The 12,095-nt window shown below is 39.4% G+C and overlaps 1 protein-coding gene across 4 annotated transcripts in view; it reads right to left on the bottom strand.

Annotated features, from left to right (window-relative positions):
- Positions 1 to 12,095, bottom strand: part of LOC146332482 (multiple epidermal growth factor-like domains protein 11) — a 220,523-nt gene that overhangs the window by 131,876 nt on the left and 76,552 nt on the right. The gene's annotated exons all lie outside the window — the stretch shown is intronic.

Raw genomic sequence — 12,095 nt, 5'->3', positions numbered from 1 at the left:
CACATCTGAGTTTCTCTGATTGACACATTAAATTACCAAGACCCGGTTGACCTCCAGTGTCTGAATCGAGCAAGTTCACTTTGTAAACTGCGAACAGTTTGATCATCCAGCAACAAATCCGGACGTGTGTGTGTCTTTTATTTACAGCTGTAACATCAGGATGCACTTACTTCATGAATGCAGAAAAATTACAGTCTGAAAATTGCAGCTGCTCGTTATATTTTCTTCACACAAATCAAGACTTTCTCCAAAGTTTGATGCTTTGATGTCTTATGTGTAAAAACCATATTGTATCATTTCTTTTTATTTTCCTGAATGTTCATTCATTTATCATATATTCAACTCGCACATTTACTTACCTAAAAAAAAGCTGTCTAATTGTGAAACTTCTCCCAATCTCACACAATTCACATAAACTAAAAATATCATTTCTTTGAGCAAGTGATGCCACATGATCCTGCAATTAAGTTGAATGATTCAGCTTTGAGTAAATTCATATATATATTCTTCATCATATGCAGCTGATGATGCTCCGTGCCCCGTCCACTGTCCAGAAACAATGCGCAACAAATTAGCAATCTTACGAATTCTTTGCATTTGTTGTGTTTTATCGAGGTTAATTACATCAGGATGACACAGACGGTATAAAGTTGTTAAGGAAATTTGAATAAAATCAGATTCAGCACTAAACTTTAATAGGTGGAACACACCCCGAGCAACAAAAACTTCTCTTAATGAATCTTTGTGCAATTATTTTAAGCATTTGTTTTTCTCCTCCACCAAAACAAACAGCAACATTTCAATAGAAAGTATGAGAATTCCTGTGTTTGTATTCAAAAGAAAATATGAAGTTTAAATAGCTGGAAGCTAAAATCCACTTGTCCTTGCTGTTTAGAGCTGAAGTGCCCTTCAGGTGTGACCTGAGGGCAGAAATGAACCAAATGTCTTGTGACTGAAAATTTAAGCTTCGACAAATTAATATAACCTCATGTTTAAAGCTCTGTAAAGTTTCTGAGACCAGCTTCTGAAATGTCAGAAAATGTAGAAAAATGTTGATTCAAGTCCAAGATGAAATGTCTCAAATGTCTTGCTTTGCCCACAACTCAAAGATATTCAGTTTACTGTCAGAGAGGAGTAAAGAAACCAGATAATATTCTCCTTTAAGAAGCTGAAATCAGAGAATTTTGACTTTTTTTGATTAAAAAATGACTGAAAATAGATGCAGAATAATTTAATAGTTGATTAAAAATAGAAGAATCATTGCAGCTCGAAGGGTTTTATGTTTCCTGTTTATTAGTTTGTACATCCGTTCCCAATTCATTGATTGATCGATTGATTTAAAGAAAAAATGTCCATTTTTTTTTCCACCACAGGCCATGATAATGAATTAGCAGCTGTGTGCACCGTGCATGATAGTAAATCGTTCTTTATTGTAATCCTACTAACAAATGTATCTGTAATCTGATTACATCCATTTTATCTGTAACTGTAAAGGAATAGTTAAATATTTTGTAATCCTGTTACATGTGATCCACTCCTCCCTGAGATCACGGTATAATTGTAGAGAACTTGAAAATGAGCATCTGATTCAGTCACTCATGAGTGTTGAGGAAGAGTCAGAACTGAACAGTAAAGTTGAGGCATAAATAACTTCTCAGGTCTTAATGCTGGAGTAGAAATCCTGATCTCTGATGAAAACTACGAGGAACAAGAGGACACAAACTTTTTTCTTGTGATAATGAGGTGATTATCTCGTTATCTTGAAACAGCAAAATATTATTCAGTTATTATCATGCAGTCGCAGCAATAAACTTAACCAGGTGCACCAAGTTTTCGATGAACTTTTTTTTTTGCCCTGCATTTTGCCCCTGGTCTGCCCTGATTTATTGATAGAGGTTGTCAGGGTACAGTGTGCAGCCTCAGAGGAATACCTGCAGACAGGACTCAGGGATGAAAAAAGCACCTGCAGCTCCTCTGTATGTTATGGGTTTAAAAAAAAGTTTTATACATTAACTGTGCAGTTTTAAAGTCCAAGTAATTTCTTAGTCGGCTCAGGATAATCAGCTCGGTTTAAGACTGGATTAGTGATGTGTGAATGTTGTACAAGTTACTGAAATTTAATAAATAGTTATAGTTACTTCTATAGTAACTGAAATACTTTTACAACTACTGCATATTAAAGTAATTACTTACTAGGAAAAGTAACTTTTGCATTACTTTTAAATGTCTACTTTGATGCTCTTATTAATGCAATACAAACAATCACCAAGATAAAATCAAGCTCACATTTGTTCAGTTTCACTGAAAAATCTGGAAAAAAATAGTGGAAAAGAAAACAAAGAAAAGGCTGCGTTTGTCTGCTGTCCTCTGCAGCTGTCCACCATTTTCACATCAGACAAAAGTAGAGCTGCATGATTTGGTAAAAAAGTCATACTGCGAGTAGAAAATTTTCATGTTCACTGAAAAAACAAAAAAAATATTAAAATTGTGATTATCAACTAGACTTTTAGGCGAGGACGTCTCTGCAGCACTACAGTACCTCATTTTTCCTTTTTCAAAAAACTGCAACTTGTTTCTGGTTTCTGGTTTCTGGACTTACTCTATTTAATGCAACAGTGATTAATTGCACAACCCCAGACAAAAGTAACAAGCTCATTTAAATATTATTGATTGTTCTTGTATTATTTAATTTGAAGAATTCATTAATTAAAATGTCTAGTCAGCATTAAAATAATGAAATTACAGTAACTGGTTACTCCCAACAATGATTAACAGGTCACAGATTCATAGCATTTAAATTCTTCTTTAAACTACCACTACAATGGGATTTTTGCTAGATTTATTTTAACATTTATAAATAATAAGTCGCTGGTGCCTCTGAAACCTAAACCTGTGTGTGATTCCAGTATTTCCAGACTCAGGATTTTTGGCAGGAAAAACATATCCGGTGCTGTACAGAAGTATTTCAGAGAAAAAAAATTGCAAAAAGGACACAAAAATAATGGATTCAGGTTACAAAGGCTTTCAGAGTGCACATGGAGAAAGTTCCCCATTTGTCATGTTCACCCCTCACCCCCCCCTCGGGGCCCGAGCTTCAAATGTTTGACAAATTAATATCTGAATGAGGCACAGATTCATCTATCAGGGGCACAAATTGTGAGCGTCTGATAATATTTATGATTTTACCGACCTTAGAAAAATCAAGTGAACTGTCTCCTGACAGTGTGTAAGACATGTTATCATCCTCGTACTTATCATCCTCATACAGCAAACAGATAAGGCGGCGCTGACATCCTCATTTTCACCTTAAGCTTTTCCACCTGGTGTAATATTTCATCATGACACGACCTTACAGTTGAGAGCTGCCACACACTATCTGAAGGTTCAGAACAAACGACTCTATCACAGAATAATAAACGATGCAGCGTTTCCTCCGCGCCGACGTGTCATTATCTTGTTCGGCGATTAGCTCAGAGGCCAGAGGTGGCCACGACTGGAGGAAGAGGAGGAAAAGTAAAGAGACAAAGAGGAAAAATCAAGAGAAAAACAACAAACAGAGACCGGAGGAAGACAAGACGGAGAGACAGACAAAAACAAAGACAGAGTAAAGAGAGGAAATGCAGGGGCACACACACACACACACACACACACACACACACACACACACACACATACGTCTCTCTGTATCACAATTAAAACCTAAAAGTGAATGTGTAAACGTCACTCCAACTGACTTCAAAGAGAAACACGTTAAACTTTAAACCACGTCAGAATAACTTTCAATAATATAAACTTGACTTTTTCATTCCCAGTTATTATGTCATTGCATCATAAAGAGCATTTTGAGATTTTCTTTAGAGAATATTCTCCTCTTTAATGCTGTATAATGTTATTTATTTATGTATTTATAATGCCTTATGTGTGCTTTTATAATATTTAATGTCATACACAGTACAACCTGGGCATTTACAGTACAACTACAACACACTGACAGGATTTATGTAACATGTCTATAGATGTTTTTATCACTGTTACGTCTAAAGTAAAGTCTTTCTAGTGTCTCCGTCTTGTGAGAGCTGAGGACGGCGAGACTTGCAACTGTTATCTGAGATCACTGGTTATTTATTTCATTATCTTGAGAAAAAAAACTTGTTTATTGTGATAATTGTGGTTTGCACAAGTAGATTTAGCTGTTCAACATGAAGATTCGACTACTCGTTCCTTTTTTTTCAAGTTCAGCACCACACTGAACTAAACTGATCTGTTTTCTGATTTCTGACTTAAAACATTAACAATGTCTTGAAGTAGCAAGGGATCATGGGAGTTGTCGTCTTCACTGTTTAACAACCACCATCGCTGACGAAAATCTACCTGACATGACTCAGGCAGAAATCATGTGGGTAATGTATTATTCACGTTATGTTTAGTCATGTCAGACTTCCTTCCTCACTCACTCACACATCATCTGATGTTTCCCATATTTCTCTGGACGTTATAACAACCAGAGGCTGTAAAGGTGATATGATGCCACTGACAGGAAGCCAAACAAAACTCACCGTTACCTAAAGTTATGGATTTCTGTGGGCTTGAACATTGTTGGAAACATTTGGGATTAGGGTTTGCTGCAGTATTTTTGGTATGATGTGATGATAACATCTTATCTACGGTGCTGAATTCTACCATAATGTGTAAAAAAAAATAGAGGATGTAATATTTTGTGAAATTATAATTAAGCAGCAGTTTAACCCAAAAAAAGGAAAAAAATACACATTTCTAGACATTTTAATGTTAAATGTTACATATGATGCCTTTAAATGTCACTCCGCATCTCTGTCTCCTCTCATGTCCTGTTATCTTTCCACAGTCATAAAATCACAAAAACATTCCCATCAAAAGCTCACTTATTAATACTTTTTAAAATCAGATATCGCTGAGAGCCAGAATCTCTTTTGCAGGCTGGATCTCATTTATTTAACAACAATAAATGTTCAGATTGCAGCCACTCGTGACCAGACACTGTGACATTGTGGAATTGTGAAGGCAGAACACTCACACCTCTTCTTATGTTATAATTAGTACACAAACATACACAGCCCCACAGCTCAAACATAAAAAACTATAAAAATGGCAGTTTAACCCATCTCATGAAAAGCAGTTGTTGGAACCAAAGTTCTTGGGTAGAAACATGGCTTTAGATGCACTTGTCAAACACCATTCAGGTGTCTTCATGACCCCCCCGGAGGAAAGATAAAACCTCAGGATACAAAGAAAACACACACTGCTTAATGGAGTGGAAAATCCAAGCAAACACAGCTTCACTATCATCTGTGGAACAAAGTGAGAGGCTGAACTTCATGTAACATCCCCTCCAACTCATTTTGTGCGGATCACTCGTGTATCGCAGAATGAATACTGCATCGTACATCAGGTAGGGATTGTGCTGGGAGAAGACGGGCTGACAGCTCGGAGACTTCGGCTCCTCCATCACAGACACGCTGCTGCACTGCCTGTGCAACCGATTCCTCCAGAACACAAACAGTCAACTTCAGTCGCACAAACGCACGTGCACGGTAACAAACGAACGTCACATTAACGAGGGAGAATGACTCTTTAGTTTCACTTCCTGCACACATGCAATGCACAGCTGTGTTTTAAGGCTATGAGAAGTATTTAAAATTAGCATAGTGCACAGAAAGTGAAATGCTGAGTTTTAAAAGTTGCAGGCATGTATGTGAGCAGGGACGTAAAGAAGGGACAGTAGGTACAGGAGGTGGACCAGCCTCGGTTTTATGGTGCTTTAGCCACAGAGGGGTCGTCCTCTCTAAATTTATAGTGGCAGTGTGTTAACATTTTACAGCTTTTTTCGTGCATTAGGACAGGAATCCTCGCAGCCACATGGACTTGGCACCGCACACTGAGTAAAGATTTATACTACTGGAGGAGAGACTGAGGCTCTGCCTGTAATACTGAAAGCTTTACATTTCCTTAGAAATACAGCAGAAGCTGAGAGCAGAACAGGACTGCTGTATTTCACCAGAGGGAAATATGCTTTAGTGTGATGAGTATTACTTTGAGTTTTCACACAGACAGAAAAATGTATGAAATGAAAAATTAAAAGGTACTATAAGATTAGACGACGTACTGTCAAAACTGAAGAACTGTTCATCATTAAATCCCCCAAACAATGAAAGTGAATGGTGAACAGTTTCAGACAGTGTGCACGAGGACGTGGCTCCAAGCTAAAGAGCTGAAGATTCAGGCTGAAAACACGGTGCAAATAACATTTTTTTAATCAACTTGGCATGTTGAGGCTTTAGGAGACGAGCAGTATGGAGGCTTTTTATGTTTTTATTCTGTTGTTTATTTACATTTGCAAACTGGTCACCATTCACTTCCATTGTTCAGGAGATTCTGCAGCACTGTTTTCCTGTGAAACTCCAGCAGAGTTTTGTGGACTAAAAAAACTAAACCCGACCAGCGCCGGCGGCACGACATGAGATACACGAGATCTCACGATACCTTCACATCTGTGTTTACATGCTACCTGGAATCGACTCAGACAACAGAGAGAGATCTGCGCAGAAATAGTGACTCGCAAACTTTCAACAAAGAAGAAAATGTCCGAGGACTTGGACATAGAAGAGGAACATCATTTCTTTGCTGCAGCCGCGCAACTTGGGTGAGAGCCTGTGTTCCTGCTTCAGGCGTGTGCACGAGGATCAGGTCTGAGAGGCTACAGCTGACATTTAGGCTAGAAACATGGTGTAAATGTTGCGGCTTACGGACACTTGGATTCCACCACACGAGCAGTATGGAGACATTCTGTGGGTTTTTTGTGTTCTTTTTTCACATTTTAAAACTGGTCACCATTCACTTGAATTATACTGGATTTGGCTGCAACGCTGTTTTCCGCTGAAGCTCCGGAGTGTTTTGTGAACTGGGGTGAGCACAGCACAGGGGTGAGTAGATATTGAGTGATAACTATCCCTCTAAGGAGAGCTGAATAGAAGACACAAGCAGTTCTTTTCCACGCCATGAAACAACATTAGCTGTAGTTATGTGCAAAAGTAAGTTAAATAAGTTTGGATGAACTATCCCTTTAAAAATTATAACTAGTTATTGTTGATCTCATTAAAGTTTTCAGATTAATCTGAATCTTTGCCACTTGCTGCTAACAAAAACTTGACTGGATAACGAACATCTCTATTGTTTGTTCAGTCAGTGTAACAAGGATTTTTGACTTGCAGTCACAGCATCCTGAATGAACTGACCTTGTGGCCAAAGTTGTGGGTAAAGCAAGTTTGTGATTCTTGGAATAATGTTTGCCTCAGCAGGTCAGTGTGTGTTTTGTTTTTCACTAGAAAAGGAATGAGAACAGTATGCATTCACATATGCATAATAACTATAACAAAGTTTCAACTAATTTTCAGCTGTCATTCTATTTAATTTTATGAAGGCAAAGTGAACAATTCTGAACTTAGAATTGTGAGTTTGTTAAACAAGAATATCTGTATTTGTTGAAGGTAGAAATAAATGGCACTGAAGGCAGAACTCTTGTAAACCCTAGTTAAGTCAACAACAGTAGACAGAAGTTAAGAAAACTCAAAAATCTATTGCGTCAGGAAACCACCGTAACATAAGAGAAATATCACTCTCTCCAAAGCAACCGAACTCCTTTGACAAAAACAGTAATTTTACATAAAAGAACACAGGAGTCGCTGGACTACTGCTGCCAGGTAAAATGTTTTTGTAACGGGTGTATTCTGGACCCAAACACAGCAAAACAGTACAAGAAGTATTGTTGGCAATGACCTTTATTGGAGGCTTTAACAGAAACCGGTATAAGGAGCATGTGGTAACACACTTCAGTTCAATCTTGTGGTCCAGGATCTGCTGTGGCTCAAGGCAGACCTGGAGGCTCCGGATGAGTGAGCCGAACCGGGGAGCAGGAGAGCTCAGGGCGAGCAACGCACACTCAAAACACACTGCAAAGTTCAGTGGTGTGCAATAGTACCGTATAGGAGCTTGCAGGAGATGCTGTCGAGGACGTAATGAATTCATAACAAAGAAAGTGAAAAATCCAGATGGACACACCAGCAGAGAGCGAGAAGAAGGAGGTCATGACCAGGCGGAGAGTGGCGATTTCCAGGATTCAGACGAGGCAGGTAAGTCAGAGGCAACGAGTAAACAGACCGAGAACGAGTGCTGGAGAGTCGTGCACGGAGAAAGAGAAGAACAATCTGGCAGCCAGTGACTGAGAAGCAGCGGATTAAATACCGGCTTGATTGGAGATGAGAAGCAGCTGCAGGAGCAGGTGAAAGGAGCTGAGTGACGAGGTGGGAGTGGCTGGCAGGCAGAGTGGAGCGCAGACAGGTTGAATGGAAAAGCACTGAGTGGGTAACTGGGCACGCAGGACTGTGACAGTTTTTGCCAAAGGAGTCTGGTGGCCGATATAATGAGAGCTATAAATAACATAAAGAGGAAAACATCCAGAAGAGACGTGTGCCAGGATCATCTTTACTCACTGCAACGGATAGTCTGTCAGAAAAGAGTGAACAGGTATGTTTAGTGCTGTTGAAAAAAACTTGCAAAAAAGCTGAATGAAATGTAAAAGGACTGACTGCACTGTACACATTTGACTCGTCACAGTGGGAAAAACACAGGTGGACTAAATATTAGTAACAGCGGCTCAGTTCCATTACAGTCACAATAGCAGGACTTCCTGCAACCGCTCATTAATACACCTGTGAGTTTCCTGTTAGGACATGAAAAAATGTCTGCTGTGAAACCAGTCTGTTAGGTGTGTCTCCATAAACTGGTCTGAAAAGAACAAACTGGGTGACGCAAAGTTACGTTAATAAACAGAGTAGAAGAAGTAGAGGGTGTGAACTGGAAACATAACCATTTGTTTGCAAACTACCAATAAAATTCAGAGAAGAATGGAGAGAGAATTTCTTTCAGTTGTGTGAGTTTTAATGGGACAGACGACGCTGACAGCAGAATCTTCTTCTTCTTCTTCTTCTTCTTCTTCTTCTTCTCCTCCTCCTCCTCCTCCTCTCGGAGCGGAAATTAGTTGTGAGTTAAATGTTTGCAGAACTTATTCAAAAAGATTCTTCCATCTCCGATTAAGTGCATTAACTTTTTTTCACCACAAGTGAGCATAAAAACTGTTTGCAAAAACTGAGAAAGACGGAAACAGTGTGACAGCGAGTTGTCAACAGTTCCGCCAAAGAGTGATTTTCAGTTTATTACATTTCAATAGTTCTTAGAGGCCTGATGAGGTAAAACTAACCAGTATTTCCCATACAAAAAAAAAAACCAAGAACTGTATTTTTCATATTTCTCTTTTGACCTCTTAGATGGGTCTCAACCCTCTGGTTGGAAACTAAAGTCCTGAAGGGTTCTCAGTTGTCACCGAGCACTTCGACTGCAAACAAACATGCAGTGAAATGATCACAGCTGGGGTCACTCCTGCAATCAAAGCAGCCTGAACTTTCTAATGAGCTGAAAGCCGTCAGGATTAGTCGTGTCTAAGAGCTCTTCTTTGTGCTACCCGGCATATTTCTGGAGAGCTGGAGAGAAAACGTCTTGCAAATACAGCAGGCCCAGATTTTAATAAGAGAGCCAGAGACACATGCTCTGGTAATCCTGAAGGAGAGTTGATAAATCATTAAACGGGTGCCTAATCCTTTCATCCTGCGGATCGGAGCAGGAACACAAGGAGGATTACATCAGCAACGGCTACAAAAAGATTAATAGATATCAAATTAAATAATCGCTACCTAATTCCAGCTATTGTCTCGGCATGCTGAAGCAGTCTTCAGCGCCCTTGAATCTCTTGATCGGCTGCTGCAGGAGGAGTGAGAGCGGAGGAGTGAGCAGCAGCAGAATGAGCAGCGCAGGGACCGACTCTGTAAGAGCACACCTGACATCTTCCTCCAGAGTCTGAACTCTGTGGGAAAACTGTCCGCTCAGGACATCCCGGGGCCACGGGGACTGAAAATTAAATTGTTCTTGTTCTGAACACAGAGAGAGCAGTTTGAATATTTTTCTCCTCTTGTACTCTGGACTTGAACATAACGTTCTCTTTATAGCCCTTTTCCAACAACACAGAAGTGGTTCTTATCTGCTTCCTGCACCTAATTTTAAACCGTTTAGAGCATTTCAACCAAATATGAATGGGTTTGGAGCCCAAAAATTCGGTTCTCAGCTGAAAAAGGAAATAGCAGTTTTATCAGTGGGCATGTCATTTTCTACAGGTTGGAAAGAGAAGATGGAGAAGGCAGCAAAAAGTTTCAAAATTTGAAGGAGAAATCATCAGGAAAAAAAAGCTTAGTGGTCTGCCAACCATTTTTAGAAGAAGTAACCACAGCATTATCTCTATTGATTAGCTGTAGCGTTCCACTTTCCTCCACGGTATACATTCTCAGTGATCTGGAAACATGCAACACACGATCACCACATATTATAATACTCCTACTCATAGCCCTAATTATTGCCAAGAAAGCAACACAGCTACACTGGAAAAGTAGTTTTGAGCAGTTCAATAAAACATGTTCAACAATTCTCCGATCTCTCCGGGTTCTCCGGCCTCCTCCCACAGTCCAAAGACATGCATGCTACATTAACTGGTGACTCTAAATTGTCCGTAGGTGTGAATGTGAGTGTCTGTCTCTATGTGTCAGCCCTGCGATGAACTGGCGACTTGTCCAGGGTGAACCCTGCCTCTCGCCCAATGTCAGCTGGGATAGACTCCAGCAGCCCGCGACCCTTCGGGAAAAAGCGGTTACAGAAAATGGACGGATGGATTCATGATTTCTCCTGTCACCCAAGTGATTTTCTCATTGTCACAAGTGAAATGATGAATATCATCAAGACAAAACATCCATAAATGCATTTAGAAATCAGATTATAGATAGAGGAGCTCCTTATAAAATCAGATATTATCTGAATGATCATATTCAGACTTTTTCTTCAGTTTTAAAGTAATCCACATGGTTAGTGTGTGAACAGGAAGTGCCAGTAGCAAAACCAAAGCAGCATGATTTTCATGGTTGTAACCAGCGTGAGCTCGACCCACCTTCCACGCCTTCAATCGCTCAGCTGTCAATCTGACTTTTGAGATGGGGATGTAACAGACATACATAACAGGCAGCTCATGTCTCTCCTCCTGTCCTCGTCTCTCATTAGAGTCATAATCATAATAACAGCAAACTATATAAATAAATACTGACCACGAGTTTGAGGAGAGTAGCTTGTGTTGATCCCTCCACCTCCAAGCTTGAAATATTGGAGGTAATTCCCATCGAAGCTTCAAAGCCCCGAAAATATTATTGGGAACAGCCCTACATCAAACCAACTTTATTTTATCTGGACTTCCTCCCGGTCCAAGTAAAATCATTTAATATTACCCAATGCAATTCTGACCTGGACCGCTGACAGTTACCCAACTTTTTTTAGGCCCAGACTAACTTTTTTTTAAAGGTCACAGAGTTCAAACACACTTCATTCTGCATCATTTGATTAATTTAGGTTCACAGTTCAGATATTATGTTATATGATGTATGAGGAGCAGAAATGTCAGTGGAAAACAATTTGACACAGAAAATGAGTAAGTCCAGACACTTTAAACTGGTGTTCTGATCTGAATACAGATATTTTTAAATAAATGGATACTGATGGTGCATTTTCCTTATAGACCTAAATATGTCACATAAAAAGACTACTAGAATTATAGGATTACAGAATTAATGTTTTTGTTTTAGGATGTGATAAAAATCTAATTCCATTAATGACTAATATCAGATTTGCTGCAGAGGTGTGGTGACGAGGTTTTCCCTGCCTGTCTGACTCAAGACAAAAGTCTTTTCTGACAAAAAACACAAAGACGTTGCAACTGTTTTGATGAACTCACAACTAGCGAGTGCATGTTTCATGAGTCACTTGCATACTGAAGTGACGAGGGATGACACATTCACAATTTCTGATCAAAGTAATTGATAAACATAAACACAGGGAAGCTCTTTTCCTTCATTATTTTTATCTTCACTTTTCCATCAGGCTCTGTGCCCATTAGTCCTTCTCTGTCCCGTTTC

This window comes from Lutjanus erythropterus, chromosome 1 (assembly GCF_056507025.1).
Source record: "Lutjanus erythropterus isolate fLutEry1 chromosome 1, fLutEry1.hap2, whole genome shotgun sequence".
NCBI classification, from domain to species: Eukaryota; Metazoa; Chordata; class Actinopteri; order Lutjaniformes; family Lutjanidae; genus Lutjanus; species Lutjanus erythropterus.
The sequence above is the reverse complement of the archived record's forward strand: the minus strand, read 5'-3'. Positions and strand labels throughout refer to the sequence as shown.